The 23,263-nt window shown below is 44.7% G+C and overlaps 1 long non-coding RNA gene across 3 annotated transcripts in view; it reads right to left on the bottom strand.

The window, feature by feature from the left end:
* Positions 1-23,042, bottom strand: part of LOC129517772 (uncharacterized) — a 52,117-nt gene extending 29,075 nt beyond the window's left edge. Inside the window, exons 1-4 of one of the 3 annotated variants that reach the window (XR_008666108.1) lie at positions 22,443-23,042; positions 18,160-18,346; positions 1,652-1,843; positions 725-779 (exon numbers count right to left, since the gene is read on the bottom strand). This is a non-coding gene — a long non-coding RNA (uncharacterized LOC129517772). Of the gene's footprint in view, positions 1-724; positions 780-1,651; positions 1,844-9,391; positions 9,807-18,159; positions 18,347-22,442 lie in introns of those variants that run through there. The other 2 variants (XR_008666106.1, XR_008666107.1) reach the window with 2 other exon arrangements.
* Between the last annotated feature and the right edge of the window lie 221 nt (positions 23,043-23,263).

Genomic DNA, 23,263 nt, shown 5'->3' with positions numbered 1-23,263 from the left:
GAGTTTGCTGCAGGTGGTCTGCTCTGACCTCTTTGGGAGGCATCAGGTGGTAGCTGGTGCATGAACAAGGAGGCTCCCCTTTTTCAAGAAAAAGGAATAGAGTTCTCCTTTCTAAAACACAATGCAAATTCAGGGGAGCCAGGCCCCTGGGAGGAAAGGGGAGACAGAAAGAGGGGAGGAAAAAGAGGGAGGTGGAGGGGAAGAGGGAAAGAGGTAGTGGGGAGACAGCCAGGTGGGTGGAGGTGGGGGGAGAGAGAGAAGATGTGGACCCCCAGGGAACAGCCCCTTTGGGATCCTGAATACTGGACAGTTAACCCTGGGGCCTGCACAAAGGTAGATCCTGAAGGATATGGATAACTGTTCTTTACAGCTAGTCAAGCCAAGGTTCTGTCAGACTCTTCTCTGCCCCCTGCCTGTGAGAGGGCAGGTAGAGTCAACAGGGCTGCTCTGGGTGCTTCCACAGGGACTCAGAAGGAGCAGAGGAGGGGACAGCGCTGTGTTCCCGAGTCCCTGAGCGCTGGGGCATGGCAGCAAAACCAGAGGTCAGTGCCCACCAACAGAATCACTTCTGTGGCCTTCAAGGTGTCCCAGGACCAGGGGCTCAACACACGCATCTTAAGTGGCAAGTTGTCTTCGGGGCAACTTTCAAAGTGCCTTGTCAACGTCTCCACTCTGAGATCAAATGTAAGGTGTGTTTCAAGTGATTTAGGGAAAATAGTATTACCTTATGCTTGACTGCACCGTATCCATCAATTTCTGTAGCTCTCTGTGATATGTAGCTATAGAACAATAAATGAGAAAATATTTTTAAAAATGAGATCTTACTCTAGTATTGTTATAGAATGTGAATTTGAATCAGATACTTGGTGATTACCTAGAAACAATTTACAGTACTCAAACTTCACTTAAGCTGAAAATTTTGGATGTTACAAACATCACTGAATGAAAGCAGATATGCAACAAATGGGCAGGCTGTCTGCGGCCAGGCTCAAGCCCACAGGGTGCAGGGAAAGGTGGCCCTGCTGTTAGCCTTGCCCTCTGAGCCTCCCTGGCGCTTGGCCTCCGGGGGTGCTGGTGGCTGAAGCTCTCCCAGCCAGCCCATGGTGTGGCCCAGCTCTCAGCTCCCGCCCAAGTCGTCAAGGACTCATTCCGGGTGCCTCAGTGTTATAACAATGTGTTCCAGTTTCTGTTCGGTGCTTTGACATCTGAAGCCTTTCTGACACAAGAGGGGTTGTCCCTCCCAGGGCTAGCTAATTCCAAGAGAGAACAAACACCTGGGAGAGTGCCCTTCATAAGGAAACCAACCAATCCAGAGCCCAACCACCTCCTTTATAGGGTTCTTACATGCTGAGTCACTAGTCCTGTGCCCTAACCTCCCCAGGACTAGGTAGTAGACAACTAGGGACAACCTCTATACCCTAGAGCCTACTGAAATTATTCAAAGCGGCCAATCTTCAGTCCACTTACACTATCTTATGGATCCCTTCCCCCAGAAACCACAACAGGCTCTCATCCACGATTTCTCCTCCTTCCATTTGCCTCCTGGCCATCCCTGGTGCTTCCCAGGTGGCCTGCCTTCTGGTTTTAGGGACTATACGATAAAATGCTTCTTTCATGACAGTCATTTCCATGTCTGTATGTTTTACCCTACCTGTTTAAAACAAATCTTGGGTACCCTTAAAACACTCAGACTCCAGAGCTTGCAGGAGGCTGCACCTGCTGAGCCTGCAGGAGCTCAGAGGCTCTGCACAGAGTGTGGTCCACAGATTTTCAATCCAGTTCTCCATCTGTCAGCGCTGTGACCTGGCAGGAAAGCACTTAACTTCACTCAGCTTCGCTTCATCTGAAAAATGCAGATGATAGTATCGTCATCAAAGACCTCTGGGGAAGTTAAATGAAGCACTTAGCAAATATATAGTCACATGGCACTCATAAATACTAGTTTCTTTCCAGATCACTTCCCAAAGCTGTTTGACTTTATGTTCTTATGCCATTTAGAATATATTAACTGATCTCACATTTTAACCATTATTTATTTAGCATTATCTGCCTTTATCCTTTTGTAACAGTGCCTACAAACAGAAAAGTAAACTCCAAAGGTAATTTTCAAGTTTCTAGGAGCCATATCTAAAAAGTTTACAGGGGCATCTGGGGGGCCCAGTTAGTTGAGTGGCTGCCTTTGGCTCAGGTTGTGATCCCAGGGTCCTCAGATTGAGCCCTGTGGCAGGCTCCCTGCTTGGTGGGGAGTCTGCTTCTCCTTTTCCTCCATTTGTGCTCTCTCTCTCTCTCTCAATAAATAAAATCTTTTAAAAAAAAGTTTAAAAAAAGGTGAAATTACTTCTGATAACATTTTATTTTGCCAAATACATTGAAAAGATTGTCAATGTAATCAATACGAAAAATTACTGAGTTTCCATTTTTTTCCACAATAAGTCTTAAAAATCTGTTATGTATTTTACACACAATGCATCAAATTAGATGTTAAATTTTCATCAGAAATGCTTGATTTGGGAGCACCTGGGTGGCTCAGTCAGTTAAGCATCTACCTTTGGCTCAAGTCATGATCTCAGGGTCCTGGGATTGAGTCCTGCTTCGGGCTCCCTGTTCAGCAGGGAGCCTGCTTCTTCCTCCCCACCCCCCCACCCTCCACTTGTGCTTTCTTTCTCTCTCTCAAATAAATAAATAAATAAATAAATAAATAAATAAAATATTAAAAACAAAACAAAGAACTACTTGATTCAGATTTTACTTGAAAATATAGATGCATATACTCAAGTTGTTCCAAACATTCCAAAAGTTTTCAACAACTGAATTTAGTAACAGTTTTTAAATTTAATTAAAATAAAATTTAAAAATCCATTTCCTCAATTACACTAGCCACATTTCAAGCTTAATAGCCATACATGCCTTATGGATACGATATCGGACAGCACAGTTTTTTTTATATCATTTGAAATGTTATTTGTAATGATTTTGTATTTTAAGCATTGCTTATCTTACCAGTGTATTGATCTCAATATTCTTAAGTAACAATATCATAATGTTCAATCTTTCCGTTCTAGAATACAACACATCATTTAAAGTTGGTAAGATTTTTTTTACCTTTAAAAATATTCCTATTATAGGGGCATCTGGGTGGCTCAGTCGGTTAAGTGTCCAACTCTTGATTTTGGCTCAGGTCATGATCTCAGCATCATGAAATTAAGCCCTGCATTAGGCTCTGCACTCAGCAGGGAGTCTGCTTGTTCCTCTCCCTCTGCTCCTGCCCTTGCTTGTGCTCTCTCTCTCTCAAATAAATAGATAAAATCTTAAAAAAAAATTCCTATCAGAGCCAAACCATCTTCCTCTAGTTGCTGTATCCTCAAAGCTTTGAAATTTGACTGCATTATGAAACAGCAAGTGCAGCTGAAACACTATTAAAAGAAAGATTAATGCCCGACCCTACAGGATTGCTTCAAAAGAAATCAACAGCCTTATTCAACCTACAATATTTAAACGTTTCCTCACCCAAAATAAAACCACTGGGAAAAGCATATGATAATTTTTTTAAAGATTTTATTTATTTATTCATGAGAGACACAGAGAGAGGCAGAGACATAGGCAGAAGGAGAAGCAGGCTCCCTGTGGGGAGCCTGATGTGGGACTCGATCCCAGGGCCCTGGGATCACGACCTGAGCCAAAGGCAGGTACTCAACCACTGAGCCACCCAGGCACCCCAGCATATGACAATCTGATACAAAATGAGAAAGAAATAAAGAAAAGGAAGCAATTTATGCAGGAGCAACAATTAATATTACTTTGAAATAAAGGGATTTATTTGATGAGAAAAATAGTATTTACATAGAAAAGTGGATAATATTTCAGTGAGGGATCAACATTTGTTCAATTCCCATCTTGATTTGCCAGAAACACTAAAGTCCAAGATCCATTGGCTTATCAAAAGTAGTAAAGATGCTTATCTTGAGAGAAGCAGATTCTCCCCATGGAAATTAAATAGGAGTTAAAGACACAATTCTTTGATGGATAACCACTCAAAATGTGTTTCTATTTTTAATGTAATATTTAAAATTAAATTAGGGGAGAAGTTGTAAAATATATATATTTTTTATTTCCTTACATGCTCCCTATACTTCCCTACAAATTATTTCTCATCCATGATTCATGACCTTTCTAGCATCAGCATCCCCCCAGCCTCCCAAGTGAGACATTGACTCAAGTATGTGGCTAACTTTGCCTTCTCCTCCCTTGAAGAGGAGTCTGTCTCCAAGTCCTGATGCTTTTTATGGAGAACAAGATGGAGTCAGTCAAGTCAAACAGGGGCCTGTGTCAAGCAATGATGTGAGCAGTTAAGGGCAGTGCAGCGACCAGACAGCACCGAGACCGGCACCAGCTGACAACACCCCAGAACCGATACCAAGCAGAAGCAGAGGAGGTCTGCAGGGGCCCAGGACTGGTGATTAAATCCCTTTAGCAAGAGAGGACTTTTGCAGGAACATCAGACTCCTGAGAATGACCCCTCTGTGTCTGAGCACTCGGAAAAGGCAGCCGCCGCCAAGGGCTGTGCCCCATGTGTCCCCCAACAGAACTGAGACCCTCCACCGGACCCACCGACGCCCCAGCTCAGGGATGCGCCCACGGCCCGACTTCGTGTTTGGCCCAGGAACGTCCTGCCCCCCGCCCCTCCTGTGGTTCACTGTGTGGCTTGGCTTCTGCCCCGCTCTGCGCGCCTTGTAAGAAGCCGAGCTAGCCACGTGGTGGGGTGTCCTGGAGTGTGGACTCCTCACCCGCTTCACAATCACGTTGCCCTTGCTCGGTGACCGACACCATGGAAAGAGACCGCCCGCAGGAGCACCTTCCGAGCGTGCTCAGGACACCTTTATTTTAGAAATGCCTTTTAAAAACATGCTTTCTCTCTACTTCAATTGTTACAGGTTTCATTTAAGCTCCCACCATCTCATGCTTGGATTAATCTGACCTCGTGGACCGGCACTACTGACTGGGTTAATCTCAAAAAATAAAGCAATTGACTATTTAAATGAAACCATGCAAATAAATAAATAAATGAAACCATGCTGTGCCACACTGTCGCGTAAAAATAACCAGTACTGATGAACCTATCTTCCATCTACCCCCCAAGCTTCAATGATCATCATTCTTCTTCCTGTCTCTCCCTAAAATGCACAGTCTGCATTCCGGCCACTTCGTTTTTGGCCATTTTCTGAACATCTGCTTTTGCACATGATTTTCCCTCAGTCTCCAATGCTCTTCTGATTAATCCTCTTGACAAACTCCGACACATCCTTCAATACTCGAGATAAAAGTCCCCAGATAAAGGAAATTCTCAACTTTTAATATTTGTGGGCCCTGCTCCTGGGCGCCCAGGGAAGCTCTCCTTTAACATTTACCAAGGTCAAAATGACTCAGCAAAACCTCAGAGTATGAGCTCTCTTTCTGCCCTGAGCACACAATGTATATCTGCTTTGTTAAATAAAATAACCAAAAGGGTGCATTCTGAGCACAACAGATGAGAGGAAGCAAGAACTTCCCTGGTTCTCTCCCGCTTATTAAAGTCATACAGCTCTGCATATACTAGAAATTTAAGGGCTGCACCCTCCTGAAACATGGATCATTTGTAACTTTTTAAAAATGTTATAATTTACCTATATAAAATGTATATAACCCTTCATCAAATGATCCTTTACGAGAAGCACTCTCCTCTTTGTGAAGGTGGTGTTTCCTGGGCAGCTGCCCTCACTTGGGCTGGAATAAAACTCCTTTTTTTTTTTTTTTTTAAGAAATTCTAAAAGGTTCATTCTGCATTGACACCTCTCCTTGGGTGAAATCATAGACTCCTCTGGGCAATCTACATCATCCCCTCCTCTGTGGTGCCACAGCACTTTTAAAAACCCTTTCTCAATCACACTTGCTTTATAACTCTATTTCATGCATGCATCTCTCACTAGACTTTGAATGCTGGGAGGTCAAGAATCTGCTTAGCATTCCTGGCACCTACTGCAATGCCTGGTACATGGCTGGCACGCAGTCAATACAAAATGAATAAATAAATCACTAATTGACAAAATACATACATGTTATTAGCTGACTAAAAATGTAAAGTGTCTTTTTCTTGTTTGACTCTACTTTTGCTCTGCATTGCAATCTTATCATTTAAAATCTGGCTAAACAGTATTACTATTTAATATAGGAGCTATTTGTAATGTCAACAAGCAGAGGAAGGTTAGCACACATTCAACACGCACAGAAAACAAATTTCAAATGAAAGTAATTCAAATGAACAATAAATATATATGTAAAATTTCAAAAAAATAAATTCAAATATAAAATTTTAAGTAAAAATTTAAATACAGAATCTATCTATATTTACCTACCTATCCACCTATAAATAGAAAATACCACTCATACCAGAAGGAAACATGCACGAAAATGAAAAGGGACATGGTTCATACACTCAAAAAACTCTAATGGTGATGCAGCAATTTCACTTTGGGGTATATATCAATGGAAAGAACATTTTGGAAGATATTTTGTACACTCAATGATCATAGCAGCATTGTTCACAATAGCCAAAAGGTGGCTACAACTCAAGTATACATAGATAGTGAATGGATAAATGAAATGTGGTCCATCCATGCAATGGAATATTATTCAATCTTTAAAAGGAAGGAAATTCTGGGGCAGCTGGGTGGCTCAGTGGTTGAGCGTCTGCCTTTGGCTCAGGTTGTGATCCTGGGGTCCTGGGACTGAGTCCCACTATCAGGCTCCCTACAGGGAGCCTGCTTCTCCTCTGCCTATGTCTCTGTCTCTCTGTGTCTCTCATGAATAAATAAATTTTAAAAGATCTTAAATAAAAGAAGGAAATTCTGACACCTGCTATAACACAGGTGAACCCTGTTGACATTATGCTCAGTGAAATCAGCCTGTCATAAAAAGGCAAATACTGTGTAATTCCACTTATGTGAGGTATCTAGTAGTCAAATACAGAGACAGAAAGTAAAACGGTCACAGCCAGAAGCTGAGGGAAGGGGAAAATGGGGAATTATTGTTTAAGTAATAGGGTTTCGTTTTGGAAAATGGAAAGTAATAGAGACAAATGGCAGTGCTGGTTGCACGACAGTGTGACTGTACTTAACACCACTGAACTGAATGCTTGCAAATGGTTAAGATGATAAATTCCACGTTCTGTGTATTTTACCACACTGAAGAACGAAAAGCTCAGTGCAATGCATCCCATTCCACTGCTCAAAGAGGTCCACGTTCCTATGGAGGCGGTGTGGTGTGGCCTGTGCTGATGCTGACCCGAAGCTGACCCTTCAACTCCAGACAAGACCACCGCCTGGCTCTCACCTGATTTACCTGTACAATCTTCAAATTCCATGAGGAAAGTACCTGTTATTCCAGACATGGAGGCAGGTGGTCAGGTGGTAAGAGACGGTGAGCGTTTTTTTTTTTTTTTAAGATTTTATTTATTTATTCATGAGAGACACACAGAGAGAGGCAGAGACACAGGCAGAGGGAGAAGCAGGCTCCATGCAGGGAGCCCGATGTGGGACTCAATCCTGGGTCTCCAGGATCAGTGAGCGGTTTTAGGGCAGGATCAAAGACACTGTCCCTCCACCGGATGTTGATGGGCGACTGGCGCTCGCCCACCGGGACCAGGTCCACGCTCTCCCAGAGCGGGTGCACTAGGAGAAAGCACATCGGGGCTTATGGTCAAGACGTCCGCTATACGGGATCACACAGCGGGCGATGCCAGTCGTGGGGGCTGCCGAGGCTGATGGAATCGAAGCCTGAGGGATCAGCCACGTGGGGGCCGATGGCACGGACCAAGGCCGCTCAGGGAGCACCGGGCACAGGGGCAGCCTGCTGCGTCGTCAGCGCAGGCAGCTCGGCCCACCCTCTCGGCTCGCCTAAACCAAGCGCTGCCCGGCGTCGTGCCAACAGTAGGATGTGCCAACAGTAGGACGCGTGCAGATGAGCACCGTGGGGAAGGAGCGTGGTCTCCAATGAGGCTCTTTTCTTTCCCGATAATTTTCTGAGCCCCACCCACCAAACCAGGTGTACATGCAAATACAGAGCCATGCAATTTTCCCTCGTGGACTTCTTTTCAACAAAGGCCATGGGGGAAGAGGAGGAAGAAGTTTTGGAAAGCAAGTGTTCACCGAAGCACTCTACGTTTTTCATTGCTTGGCTAGGAGAAATAAAGGCTTGCGTGGCATGCGTCTGTAATTTAGCTTGCAATTTTGAAGATTTCTGGATTTATCCAATTATTGTGTTATATTATTATAGGCTTCCGACTGAGATGAGGGCAACACTCTAGGGTTTTGGAAAAATGAAGGAAGGTACTGATGAATCTGGGGAGGAAAAGGAGTGATTTCTTCTTAGTTTGACATATGCTTACCTTAGGAATAACACTGCCGCTTATTTTACCACCAAAAAATAAAAATAAAAAAGTTTTTTTGGGGGTTGGGGGCGAATAGCAAAGCATTACAATCTGGAACAAGCAAGCTATGGTAAAACCACAGACAAGTCCAGAGAGCAAAGGAGAGGGCTGCTCCTTTACAGAGTGAAGGAGGAAGCTGGGAAGGCCTTTAGAAACAAAAAGTCCACTGGAGGAATCTGGGAGCTGGAAATATAGTGGCTTTTTTTTTTAAAAGATTTTATTTATTTATGTTGGAGAGGATGTGGAGAAAGGGGAACCCTCCTGCACTGTTGGTGGGAATGTGAACTGGTGCAGCAACTCTGGAAAACTATGTGGAGGTTCCTCAAAGAGTTAAAAATAGACCTGCCCTACGACCCAGCAATTGCACTGCTGGGGATTTACCCCAAAGATACAGATGCAGTGAAACACCGGGACACCTGCACCCCGATGTTTCTAGCAGCAATGTCCACAATAGCCAAACTGTGGAAGGAGCCTCGGTGTCCATCGAAAGATGATGGATAAAGAAGCTGTGGTCTATGGATACAATGGAATATTCCTCAGCCATTAGAAACGACAAATACCCACCATTTGCTTCGATGTGGATGGAACTGGAGGGTATTATGCTGAGTGAAGTAAGTCAATCGGAGAAGGACAAACATTATATGGTCTCATTTATTTGGGGAATATAAAAAATAGTGAAAGGGAATAAAGGGGAAAGGAGAAAAAACGAGTGGGAAATATCAGAAAGGGAGACAGAACATGAAAGATTCCTAACTGGGAAACGAACTAGGGGTGGTGGAAGGGGAGGTGGGCGGGGGGTGGGGGTGACTGGGTGATGGGCACTGAGGGGGGCACTTGACGGGATGAGCACCGGGTGTTATTCTATATGTTGGCAAATGGAGCGCCAATAAAAAATAAATTTATAAAAAAAGATTTTATTTATTTATTCATGAGAGACAAAGGGGGGGGGCAAAGAGACAGGCAGAGGGAGAAGCAGGCTCCATGGGACTCGACCTCGGGACTCCAGGATCACGCCCTGGGCCAATGGCAGGTGCTAAACCGCTGAGCCACCCAGGGATCCCCCTGGCTTCTCGTTCACGGCCTGAGTTGTAACTGTTTCTCACTGGCTGAGCTCTTGCTGGGGAAGAAGGGGCAGTCTTCCTTCCTCAGGCTGAGACAGTGGATTAGTAGCTGAAGTAGTGTCCCCGTGCAGTGTTTATTTCTTCCTGTTGGGTCTGCAACTGACTAGGAGAGCTCCTGACTCCACTACAGGTTAAGGTGTACACACGGAATTGTCCTGATTTTCCTACAGAGGGTCAAGCACCGGGTCTTCATAGTAAGTCCTGGATAAATCTCAGTGGATTACCTGTAATGCACATAGAGCTGTTGAGACATCCATGCATGATGGATAGAACTACACGCGTAATTTGGGGTGCCCCTGTGCTCTGTCCCTTAGGAGCACCACAGATGGGCAAAACCAAGACCAATAGGAAAACCAGAAGAAATATGCTTCGAGATAAATCACTACCAACGACACTCTGTACCTCACTCCATTGCTAAGAAGGAGAGTAAGAATCTGAGAAAGTGATAAGGCAGCTGCTACTCAGCCAACCCACTCTGTATGGCAGGTTCACAGAGACCCCTTTTTTCATAAAAAACAAAACAAAACAAAAAAAAACCCACCCAAAACCCAGAAACTTGCCTCTAGTTTACTTTTACAAAGGAGGGATTTGTTTTGCTTGGGTAGCTGCTAAAATCTAAAATTCAAAATCCTAGCCGTATGGGGTTTTTTTTTTGGGGGGGGAGGGTAGGGCAAAAATGAGATAGAGGGCTCTCCTGACAGTAGACCAGTGGTTCTCAACAGAAGGGAGCAACGCTGCCCCCAGAAGACATTTGGCACTGTCTAGATGTAGTTTTGGTTGTCACAACTGGAAGAGTGCTGCTGACATCTAGTGGATAGAGGCCAGGCATGCAGCTAAACATCTTAAAAATGCACAGAATTACAGGACCCCAAACATCAATGAAGTTGAGAAACCATGGTCTCTGCAAACTCAGGGTATTTTTTTTTTTAACGATTTATTTCCATCTTTGCCCTCCATCTTGTCCGCTGCCCTGTCTCAGGCTATGTGTTATGGATCCCTTGGAAATTAATATTCATACCTTAGAATAGCCAAGGCCAGAATGCGAGGAGGTTTGCTTCAGCCTCTCACGAATCTGTCAGAGATGACACAGTCTCTTTCCCTTCCCTGACACACAGATGGTGTCACAAGGTTAAATGTTAGCTGTAAAATTAGGTGTGTGCCAACCCTTTGAAATGCATGTGAATCCTCTGCCCTCACTACAGTGCCCCCTGGGAGTCTCCTCACTCTGTAAAATCTGTGGACCAAGGTCCAGACTTCGCAAATAGCTAGCTGTGTCTCGCTGGATTGTCACCAGCTTGATACCCTGCAGTAAGTTACTCTGAATAAAACTCTGTGTAAACTGTACAGAGTGGCTTGCTTTGTATTCTGGTCTCGAAGTGCCTTCTCAGGTTGGGGGAAGCTTTACTATCCCTCTCCCACCTTCTAACACAAGTAAACAGCACCGATTGAGTTTTCAAGATGCCTGGCACAAAGAGACCTTGCAACTCCATCCCCTGTAAGACACTCAGACTGTGGCTGAGGGTTTGAGAATTCACTCTTCAAAACCAATTCACGAGGGTCTCCTGTAAAGACTAGGCAAGAAGGAAACTAACGAGCAGATCCCCAAGATGATCTCTCCTTTCGCTTTGACTTGTCCCTCACACTGCATTCAGGAAATGCCCAGAAATGCCTATTCTCACCCAGGCAAACACTGCCCCCCCCCAAACTGGGCCTATTCCTTTGTTGCTCTGTTAGGACTGTTATGCTCCTATCAATTTATGCCCTTTGGTTTATAAGTTCAGCAGCTTCTGGAAGGTTTTCTCGCCCCCATCACTTTCTCCTTTGGGAATCCAGACCCCATCCCCCCATCCCCCCCTTGGTGGCTGTCACCTTAGCAAAGTCAGCCTTTCCCAAGGGGTTTGTTTTGAAAGATAAACTGTTGTGAGAGATACATTCACATTTTTGTTCTTTCCTCCTGTGGGAGCTAAGGGCAGGCCACCCCAAAATGTGCCACCTTGGCATATTATTTCAAACCACAGTTACTTAAGAAACAGCCAGTGCAAGAACACTTGGAAACCCCCTTTACCTCCAAAAAGCAGGAAATAAATCTCCCCTGTGGAAGGTACCTTTCCCACACCAGGAGGTAAAGAGACAAACCTTATCACCAGAGACAGGAAATTCAGAGCTGAGAAGATTGTATAGACAACCTTTGCTCCTTTTAATAATTTACTACTCCAGCCCAAATTCTGTTTAGAATTCCTTACTAACTGAAGATCCTCAATAATACGTTTTCTTTGTCCTGCCAATTCCCCACAGTTATTGTTTCTTTGTCGAAACAGTATAAATACTGCCCACTTTGGTCATTTCTTTGTTTTTTTTTTAAAGATTTTATTTATTTATTCATGAAAGACACACACACACATATACAGAGAGGTAGAGACACAGGCAGAGGGAGAAGCAGACTCCGTGTCAGGAGTCCGATGCGGGACTCAATCCCGGGACTCCAGGATCATGCCCTGAGCTGAAGGCAGGCGTCAAACCGCTGAGCCACCCAGGGACCTGGTCATTTCTTTGTATGACAATTTTATTACTGGGTCTCTGTGTGCATGTAATTAAACTTTGTTTTTTTTTTCTCTTATTGATCTGTCAATTTAATTTAGTCCAGTGAAAACTTTGAAGAGTAAAAGAAAAGTTTCCTCTCCAATACTCCCATCATCTTCCTCCACATTAACAAAATACAGATTGAAATTTGCAGTTGCTTACACTTTTCCTCAAAATAGGAAAAGGATTGAGTGTTCTGATTAATAGTGTCTTCATTTCATTTTCAGGTTCTTCTCTCATGGAGGAGAATAAAATAAACAGGAACAGTGATTTTATCAACCATGGTTTCAGTAAGCAGAGCTACACTGTCGTTAGGAAGGTGTCACTAATATATTGCTAATGAGCAACAAAATCCTTGTCGGTTCCATAGTGAAAATGTGCTTGGTTCTAGTTCTTATTAATAGGAGTAGTCCTGGTTTTGATTTATTTTGTGTTTGTATCACCCTATGTCTCCAGCCTCAAGATTGTCCCTCTTTCAACTCTTGAAACATAGAAAAAGCACATTCCTGCCTTAGCCCCTCAATTCCTGCTCCTCCTCCTCAGAAATTAATTTCCACTCATTCAGCTCAGGGCTGGCTCCTATTATTGGCTTATCACCTCTTCAGCAAAAGTGTCACCTCCTCACCTTTTTGATTATCTTATTATATGATCCCCTCTTTTTTTTAAGTCATAACATTCTGATATTTTCCTTCAAAACATTTATTACACAGGTGTAATATCATATGCATGCAAGCTTATTATCTGCCTCTCCCAGTGTTGTATCAACCCCAAGAGGAAATGAAGTGGTTTTTTATCAATGCTTGTTCACTAAACATGTAAGATAAAGAGCATTGTTGAGAAGGTTCCAGTCTTCTATCATCTTTATTCCTCTTACCCTAATGATCACATTACATTTTCTTTAAGGATCTTTCATGCTTATCTCTTCCTTGCCTTGTCCATGGCCAGCAGCTCAGGTCAGGCCCCTACACTCTAGACATCATACCATGTCCTTTGGTCTCAATACCCTCTACTAGGTTTTACCATCCGACAATTTTCCTAAATTACCACCTTTATCATATTGTTCCTGTTTTTTTTAAGATTTATTTATTTATTTATGAGAGACAATGAGAGAGAGAGAGAGAAGAGAGAGAGAGAGAGGCAGAGACACAAGCAGAGGGAGAAGTAGGCTCTTTGCAGAAGCCTGATGTGGGACTCGATCCCAGATCCCAGGATCATGACCTGAGCCGAAGGCAGCCACCCCAACCACTGAGCCACCCAGATGTCCCATGCTGTTCCTATTTTAAAGTCTGTATGTCAAATCCTAATTTGTGTCCAGTGCCAAGGTTTTCCTATGAGGAACCCATCTTAGCCACCTAAATTTCCTTTCTCTTCATTCTTCCCAAACTCTGGTCTTGCCATGCTATTCTAGAACCTTGCCATGCTATTCCCCTTGGTCATTCAAAATGAGATATGCTATAAATGTAAAATACCCATTGGGCTTTGAAGACTTAGTACAAAATAAAGAATGTAAACTATTTTGATGATTTTTATATCAATTATACGTTAAAGTGATAATATTTTGGATATACTAAGTTAAATATATCAGTAAAATTAATTTTGTCTGTATACTATATTTCATCTATATATTTCCTGTATAGAATTTCATAACTGAACACATTTGTTTTTCCTTCAGTTTTACTGACATACTATTTGTTCCTTTTTAAATATGGTTATTGGAAAATATAGAATTGCCCATATGGCTCATATTGGTGGCTCACATTATTTATCTATTGGACAACCTCACTGGCTTTTTCTCCTGTGCCTTGCCCTGTTACTGTCCTTTTTCTTGAGATGTGCGATTTCCTCATGTAATTTAAGATCCCTAGTAGGCCTAGCTAGGGCTGGGCACAGTGATAGGATTCACAGGGACAGCTTCCTCCCACAGGATATTGCTAAGAAAGATCACAAATTGTCTTCTCAGAGCATGAGAGCTATAAAAGACATTCTGATGCTGAGCCCAGGCAAGTGCAGCATACACATGCAGTTCTCAGCACAGGAGACTAAAGCCCACAGTTCCTGAGGCTCAGTGTTATAACACTCCTTATAGCTGCTGATACCCCTGAGGCCATTAACATAATTTCAAGGGGCTCTTAACCAGTCCATTGTTTCTCAGGATTATTCAAAAGTTAATAGAAGACAACACAGTCGGGGTATCCCAGCTTGTTTTATCAAGGGATTAATAAAACTCTCTGTTAAGACATTGTAAAACAAGCTTTTTAATACTGTTGTCCAGGCTTTGTGTTCATCAAGGTTTAACAGGAGAAATAATAGAACATTTTACTAATACAGTTATGATACAGACCAGTCCTATCAAATAGAACTTTCTCTGATGATGGTAAGTTTCAATATGGTAAGTGCTAGCAATATGTGGCCATAAAATTATAATAAATTTACATTTACATGAAAATACACACATGGGTCCAGTGGCTAGATTTTATATAGTGCCATTCTATTCCATGTTATTCTAAAAAAAATGTTTCTTTTCCTTCTAAAAGTAAGGAGATCGTGAAGAATCACTGGAATAACAACAAATCCGTACCACTTCCATTCTAGTTGATACTCTTTATGTTTCATTAAATTAAAAATTAACATTAAATTTCTTTTCCTATGCTTGAAGATCTCTAACATTTTTTTCCTGTGACAATGAAACTGAATTTCACTAGATGATATACTAAGTAAAATTGATTTTATTTGCATATTGGGTAATAGATGCAGGACTGTCAATGTTTACTGTCTGCTACTTGAGATAACAGCGAACAGCAATCTGAGTTGACAGACAACGATTCCCTGGGAGGTGGGGAGTAGAGTGTGAAGGTGAAGCACAGACATAGACAGGCTCTAGTGAAATGCTGCTTTCTGAATTTGCCATATCCTCCTCTTTCCTTTACTCCTCATTCTGCTTACCCCCATTTTAAAAATGGCCAAACATTTTTGAGGGAGGCACTGAGTCGATAATGATGATAAAGACGGTGATGATGATAATCATAGTACCAGAAGTAACCTGCCAACACAGTCCTCACTGTGTGGCAGGTACTAGCAAAGGGCTTTCCATGTTATCTTTTCTAACCCTCAGCGATCTTGGGTTGTTCTTGGTCGCAAGTGTGCAATGGGCCTTCTGGTTACTTCCTATTACGGCCCTGAAAGGAACTAAGGAGGGCTCCAGGCAGAACCCTTTATAACCAGCAACAGTGGGCTGTTAAGTTGCCAGACACAATACATATTGTCCTTACAATTGAAAAGGCAAAAGGTCTGGGATTTAGGAACAGGACATACTCAGTGGCTCAGGGCAGCAGAGACCATAAAATTCCCCCCAGTGAAAACAGGGAGGAGGGCTGGTGCATTATTCCAAAAAGTAAAATCAAATCATGATTGTCACATGTTTTTTCTTTTTTTTTTTTTTAATTTTTTATTTATTCATGATAGTCACACACACACAGAGAGAGAGAGAGAGGCAGAGACACAGGCAGAGGGAGAAGCAGGCTCCATGCACCGGGAGCCCGACGTGGGATTCGATCCTAGGTCTCCAGGATCGTGCCCTGGGCCAAAGGCAGGCGCCAAACCGCTGCGCCACCCAGGGATCCCATCACATGTTTTTTCTAAGTAACTTATAAATAAGAACATTTCAGGCAGCCTGGATGGCTCAGCGGTTTAGCGCCACCTTCAGCCCAGGGCCTGATCCTGGAGACTCAGGATCCAGTCCCATGTCAGGCTCCCTGCATGGAGCCTGCTTCTCCCTGTGCCTGTGTTTCTGCCTCTCTCTCTCTCTCTCTCTGTGTCTCTCATGAATATATACATAAAATCTTAAAAATAAATAAGTAAATAAGTAATTAAATAAATAAATAAATAACATTTCATCTGAGGTGGGAAATCAATCAAGGGAAGCCCCCACAACTCCCAAGCCACTGCTTTTTGGGTCAATACTAAAAGAAGCAAACTATTCTGAAGTCATTAGCATATTGAATTTTATACCTTCAAATTTCATCTCTTTGTAAATAAAAACAAACAAAAATCAAGAAAAACTCCCACACAAACACAAAATATTAGTAACTAGACAGATACTATCATTTTTTCCCCCTCAATTTAAGCTTCAGACCGCAAATGTAAATGTTGGGAATAAGCCATTAGAGTAATATGTGAGTCTACTGGTAGGAAGCCACCCCTAGCAACCAGAAACGTATGACTCCAGTCAGTTTATTCTAATGAGAACAGAGTCAATGTTGGAGAAAACAAAATAAACCTAAAATAAAAATATATTTATGAAGCAGCTTTAAGGCCATGAACTTAACCAGATTAGCATTACTAATGAATTCATTTTCTTATGTGCAATATAGGGTTAAAGAAAAGAAATCTAAGGAGGAAAAGTTAAGAACCTGAAATTTTGAAGCAAGCCAACATTTCAAACTCTGTTAACTCATGGAGAAAAGTGGGAAATATATAAAATATTCCTAGCCTTTTCTTTAACTCCTCTCTCCACTAACACATACGTTAACCTCCTCCTACAATCTCGTTGGTGCTTTACCAGGGTTATTTTGTTCCTCAGTGGATATTTAGAATGTCATTTAACACCTAAAGTGCACACTGCACCCACAACAACACAGAATGACCCATCCCCAATGTCAGTAGAACCTCGGTGGACAATCCCTGCACCACAGGGACATGGCAGGGAACAGGTATTTCAGGAGAGGGATGAGATACAAGAGGTTTCAGGAAAGACCATCTGCTGCCTCGATTAATATGCTGTGTTTATGGCAGAGCCCATTTGGGTAAGCTGGTCAACCAGAACGAACTCTGCAATTTGTAACTTGAGAAAGAATATTTCAGATTGCGAAGCTACTGACCTGCTTACAAACATTAACATGCAACTTCCAGAACATTAAGACTCTCAGAAATAATTCGCAGTCTGTGGATCAATGTTTGTAAGAAAACTGTTGCTAACAAGAACAATACAGAACAGGGGCAGCCCCGGTGGCGCAGCGGTTTGGCGCCGCCTGCAGCCCAGGGCGTGATCCTGGAGACCCCGGATCGAGTCCCACGTCGGGCTCCCTGCATGGAGCCTGCTTCTCCCTCTGCCTGTGTCTCTGCCTCTCTCTCTCTCTCTCTGTGTCTCTATGAATAAATAAAAATTTTTTAAAAAATCTTTAAAAAAAAACAATACAGAACAGCTTCCAAGCTATTTGAAACTAGAATACGTCTCATCCTATTTCTGCATGACATCATTTTCACATGGTAAGCTTTGTCAAGAAAACGACTTTCCAAATCTTTTTATGGTAATCATTTTGCAATATATGTGTATCAAATCAGCACATTGCACACCTTCGACTCACACAAGGTTATGTGGCAATTATATGCCAATAAACCGGGGGAAAAAGAATTTTCCACGTTTATTTTAGAAGACAAATAGAGAAACAAGTAGTTATTCTCATGGTTCTGAAGGTACACAATCCCACTCTGGAATGCCACTGACACTATACAGATAAACACAGGACACGTGACTGTCATGTAACAGCAAACCTCTCGCTCTCTTTTCAAAGATTTATTTGAGGGCAGCCCAGGTGGCTCAGCAGTTTAGCACTGCCTTCAGCCCAGGGTGTGATCCTGGAGACTCAGGATCGAGTCTCACGTCAGGCTCCCTGCATGGAGCCTGCTTCTCTCTCTGCCTGTGTCTCTGCCTCTCTCTCTCTGTATCTCTCATGAATAAATAAATAATTTTTTTTAAAAAAACAAAGATTTATTTGAGAGAGTAAGCATGGATGAACAGAGAAGGGGGGATGAAGGGGGAAAGGGAGAAGGAGAGAGAATCTCAAGCAGACTCCAAGCTGAGCCTGGAGCTTGAGGTGGGGCTCAATCTCACGACCCTGAGATCATGACCTGAGCTGAAACCAAGAGTGGGACACTTAATGGACTATACCACTCAGGTGCCCCAACCTCTCACTCTCTTTAAGGCAGCAGTGTACTCACAGGCTTGGTTCCAGGTTTCGTTACGTGCAGCTGCAGGGCCTTCCTGGCATGAACGTGGGGATCTGGTATCTTCTCCAAAGTGACTTGCATGGAGAGGCTTGAAGAATGGCCCTCAGGCTACTCATCACTGCCATGTTTAGCTTGAAATCTTGATTGGGCCCCAAATAACTTGCAGGAACCTAATAACCTAGAGGCAGGAGGACAGAAGAGGAAAAGCTGTAAACAACTGAGACTGGCCATCAACTGGAAACCTCTAAGCAGGACAACATTCAGACTATGAGTACACACGGCTGGGGGAGGGAGGAGGGCGGGCTGAGGGGGGAATGAGTTGGTAATCTACTCCTCTTCCTGAAAGTCACTGGTCAACTCCAGGAGGATAGTCTCTTTCGCTCTGATGTCTACTTCCCACTTCTGCCTGCACAGCAGCCACATGGACTCTGCTTCTTCCCTCTCCCGAAGCTCCCTCCAGCCTAAGGGCTTGTGCAGATGCTCCTCCTTCCCTGGACCACTTGTCCTCCATCCGCGCCTGGTTAGTTCCTTCCCTCTCCTCAGGTGTTCCGCTCCAGCATCACTTCCAAGAACCTCCCCTGACCACGGGCTCAGCCCAGCGCCCTCTTCACCTCCCTCATGGTGCTTCTTGCAGTTGAACACCTCCTCAGGAACGTACATTGTGACGCCACCTCCCCAGCACCCCAGCCCTGTGGCAGTAAGGGCCATGTCTGTTTCTGCCACAGCCGCATCTCTTGGGGACACAGGGCCTGGCACATGATGGCCGCTCAGTGACCTGGGCACAATCGGGAGATGTGCATCCCGATTTCAAGGACTGCAAACTGTGAAGTGGTGGCCAGTATGTTCTTGGACAGTAGGAAGGGCTCTCCCTAGAGGCCACCATCACCCAATTGTGGGGTTACTTATACTTCTGAAACACTTTTAAATGCTTGCTGTTTCAGACGAGGGCCTCGCATCCCTACCTCTCAGAGGTGAAGGACCCCCAAAGTTCTCCCCGACCTGCAGGGGGAACACACCCGAAGATGAACCTAAGTTGGTCTCACAGGGATGGGAATTCTGCTGTAAATGCTTGCACTTCTGTGCTGATTGCCATTTCCTTTGTTCCAGGAACCATGCTGGGGGCTGGAATGCAAAGCAGAACAAGGCACGAACTGGACCCTCCACGTGTGCAATTCACTTCTCCCCCTTGGAGCCTCTTGAAATGCACATCATATGGCAAGGAAAACGATCCAGGACTCCTCAGGTTCTGCCTGTGGCCTACCAGAGGCCTCTCAACTGTCTGGCCGTGGTGGCGGGCAAGCGGGGGCCCAAATTCACAAAACTGAAATTGAGGATGCACTGAACACACATGTCATTTACAGATCGGAACTTTTTTCTGCATATCACCTTTCTGAGAAAAGCGTAAGGTACAAAAAAAGCACATTATGATCCCCAGCAATGCTGAGCAAGGCAGAAAAGTTGATTTCATCCTCCTCTCTTCATGTATCTATTAATTGACTGTGAACCTGCTCTTCTCCCCTGTTTTGCTGCCTCAAACTTGCCAGTTCCAAGCTAGAGGAAAGAGGGCTATACCCAAGCGCAAGGAGAGAGGGAAAAAAAAAAAAAAACACAACACACCTGAGCTGTGTCCACTGAAAGCAGGAAGCAGAGTTACTTCCTATTATGGCCCTGAAAGGAACAAAGGAGGGCTCCGGGTAGAACCCTTTATGACCAGCAACAAGCTATGTGTCGGGACAACTATTGCGAAGTAAAGGGTGATAAAAAGCTAGCCTTGCAACCTGGTTCCACGCACTCTGTGGTATATGTCACTTTGGCAATGAACACACTGAAGTACGTTAGCCAGTTGGGCTGCTCTACCAAAATGCCATAGACTGAGTGGCTTAAACAGACACTTACTTATTTTGCACAGTTCTAAGGGCTGGAAATCCAAGATCAACGTTCAGGCCAATTGGTTCCCGGGGAGAACCCACTTCATAGCTTGCTAGACAGCTATCTTCTCACCAAGTCCTTACATGATACACAGCAAGCTCTGGACTCTCCCTTTTCTTTAAGGACACTAATCCTATCATGGAGCACGATGACCTGATAACCCTAATTATGGTCACAAAGGCTCCATCTCCTGGCACCATTCGACTGGGTGTTAGCGCTTCAACAAATGGAGATTCCTTTAACCATCCTTCATTCAATCCATCATTCTTTTATTTTTTCATTCACCAGGTCATCAATCAAAGGTCTATTAAATACCAGACACTGTTCTAGGATCATTAGAGGAATAAAACAAAGTCCCTACTCTTGTGGAACTTAACATTCCAGTAAGGGGAGCAGACAATAAATAGCAACATAATACGTAAGTCAGCCATATAGACAATTAAAGTATGTTCAAGGAAAAGTAGAGCAGGATAGAGTAAATTTGGAAGTGCCACTGGGAAAGGAGTGTTGCATTTAAAATAAACTGCTCAGGGATGGCTGGGTGGCTCAGTGGTTGAGTTTCTGCCTTTGGCTCGGTGTGATTCCAGCGTCCGGGATCCAGTCCTGCATCGGGCTCTCCACAGGGAACCTGCTTCTCCCTCTGCCTGTGTCTCTGCCTGTCTCTTTCATGAATAAAGAAAATCTTTAAAAATAAATAAAATAAAGTCAACTGCTCAAAGGAGGCTTTATTGAAAATTGAGCTAAAGATTTAAGAAATGAAGGATTTAGTAATAGGGCTATCAGCAGGAAGGATACTCCAGGAAGAGGGAATTGCCTGTGCAAAGACTGAAGTGGGGACGTGTCTGGCAAATACAAAGGGATAGTAAGGCGGCCAGCATGGCAGGAATAGTGTACTAGGAGGAGGGTAGTAGGAGATAAGGTGGAGAGGTAATGCATGCCAGATTGCATAGATTTCTAGGCCACTGTAAAGGTTTTTTTCTCTAACTCAGGGTTTCTCAATCTTGACATTATTGACATTTGACCACATAACTCTGTGTTGAGCCTGTCCTATACACTGTAGGATGTCGAGCAGCATCACTGGAGGGGATGAAAAGGGAAGTAGTTGAGGAAGAAGGCCCCATGACTTTATGGCTGGATGATGCTGGTGGTAGAATGAGGATGACTGCCTGAAGAGAAACAAGCTGGCAAAAAGAGCAAGTGGAAAAGAAAGATGACAGTTTTCCTGCTAATTCTATGGATTTGAGGTCTAAGGAGACAGCAAGAGGAAAAATCTAGGAGAGTTGCCAGGGCAGCTCTGGTGCTCAGCAGAGAGCATGAGGCTAGAGAGAGATTTTCATTCCCAAAATAGTCAAGAATAGTGCAGCTCTTTACTAAGACCCAGAAAGGAAGGTGGGTGTGGTGAACTTTGGTTCATTGTCAACTCCAAAGCAGGCTGAGAACAATGACAGTTCTCAGGGACCTGCAGGGGCAGGTTGTGGGGCAGCTTTTCTCACCAGAAATATTGGACTTCTCTCCATATTCAGGCAAGACTTTTAAATAGAGTGGAGATGGCCAGATTAGCAGTAAAGGACGAAGGAAAAGCAGAAAGTAATGTGGCTTTCAGTGGCTGACAGAAAATTAATTCCACCCAAATTAGTGGAATTCTTCGCTATCGTCCTGCATTTCTCAAGCTTTCGCAGCAAAATTAAATGAGAAGTAATTACACTGATAATAGTTTCCAACAACAACAACAACGAGTTTCCAACAGCTTCAGCACAGTAGCTTTTAACTCATGCTACAAAAAAATCAGAGCCACCAACAACGTTCATGTTTTGTGGGTTCTTTCCCTCCAGATCTGGGGCAGGGCAAAAAGGAAAAGGAGACAACTGAGTAGAGAAAACTCAGATATGCCCACCTGACAGAGCTAAGCTGATCCCCTGCCCTGGTGTGGCTGTGACTCTGCCCATAGCTTTTGGCATGGCCAAGGGGGGGAGAGCAACGATGCAGATGTGGGTGAGTCCCAGCCTGCTGCGCCTGGGTTTCTGGAACTGCAACCCCCCACCTCCCAAAGTGTCTGGGACAGCTGATCTACCGTTAAATGGACAAGCTCCCAAGGGGATGTAGCTGCCTGGTGACCTTCACAGTGGAGTAACAGGGTCAGAGTAGGGAAAAAGCGATCTCCTGCTTCCTCCTCCCCGCTCTACAGAGAAGCCCGGCGGGGACTGCAGCCATCCTCGCGGAACCGCCAGCCTGCTGCAGCTTCAGGGCCCATCGCAGAGCATGGTCGTGAGGGAAGAGGGCGGTCCTCTCTAATACGGCCACGTGTGCCCCCTACTCCTTATGCTGTAATCGCCGCCGGATCTTACCCGAAAGTTTCCCGGGCCGCGGACCCCTCCGCTCTGCACCGAGGAGACTCATGCGCGCGGCCATCTTGGCTACGTCCGGTTACGATTCGCCACGCCCCTCACGCCGGGTACGTCATCTCGCTTAATTACGTCAAGCCACGTCCCCGTCGCCCGGGCCCAGGTCTCCGACAAAGCAGTTTAAGTCCTTGGGCTCGCTCACCGCGTCGGAGCCAGAATCTGCTCTCCATGCACCCAGAGCCTGGGTCTGCACCCGTTCTCTGCCCGGGCTACACCTCTACTGCTGTTGCTCCGGGCCTGAAGTTGCGGCCGCGCGCTTGCGCACTAACTTGGCCCCGCCTCTGCCTTCTGCCTGGACCCACCCCCGCTTCGACCTGGCGCTACTCCGGGGCCCCGCCTCTCCACGGGTCTTCTCCACATCCTTGTTATCCCGGGATCGAGCTCATTCCTCTGAACCCACGTCTCTCCCTTGTGCCCACGTTCCTCCTTTCCACTCTGGTAATTCCACTGCCCTTTGCTCGAGCTCACCTCTTCCGCAGTCTCGACCAACTCTGTCAGGCCCTTACAAGCGGTCACGCCCCCCCTTTCACGCACTAAGTCCAACTTTTTCAGGTTACGCCCCTGGGCCATGCCTAGGCCACGCCCTTTCGACTGGGCCGTCGCAGACGCTCTTTCCCACGGTGTCCAGGCCCCGCCCCTCACGCCGGGTCACGTTCCTTCCCTGCTTTCCACGGGCCTACGTCACGACGCGAAGATCCACATTGGCCGCGCCCCCGCTGCGTCTGCGCGTTTGTGGCGATCCGTCGCGGCCGCTCCCTGGGTTC

Source organism: Nyctereutes procyonoides, unplaced genomic scaffold, assembly GCF_905146905.1.
Source record: "Nyctereutes procyonoides isolate TBG_1078 unplaced genomic scaffold, NYPRO_anot_genome, whole genome shotgun sequence".
NCBI classification, from domain to species: domain Eukaryota; kingdom Metazoa; phylum Chordata; class Mammalia; order Carnivora; family Canidae; genus Nyctereutes; species Nyctereutes procyonoides.
This window is presented reverse-complemented; position numbering and strand designations above follow the sequence as displayed.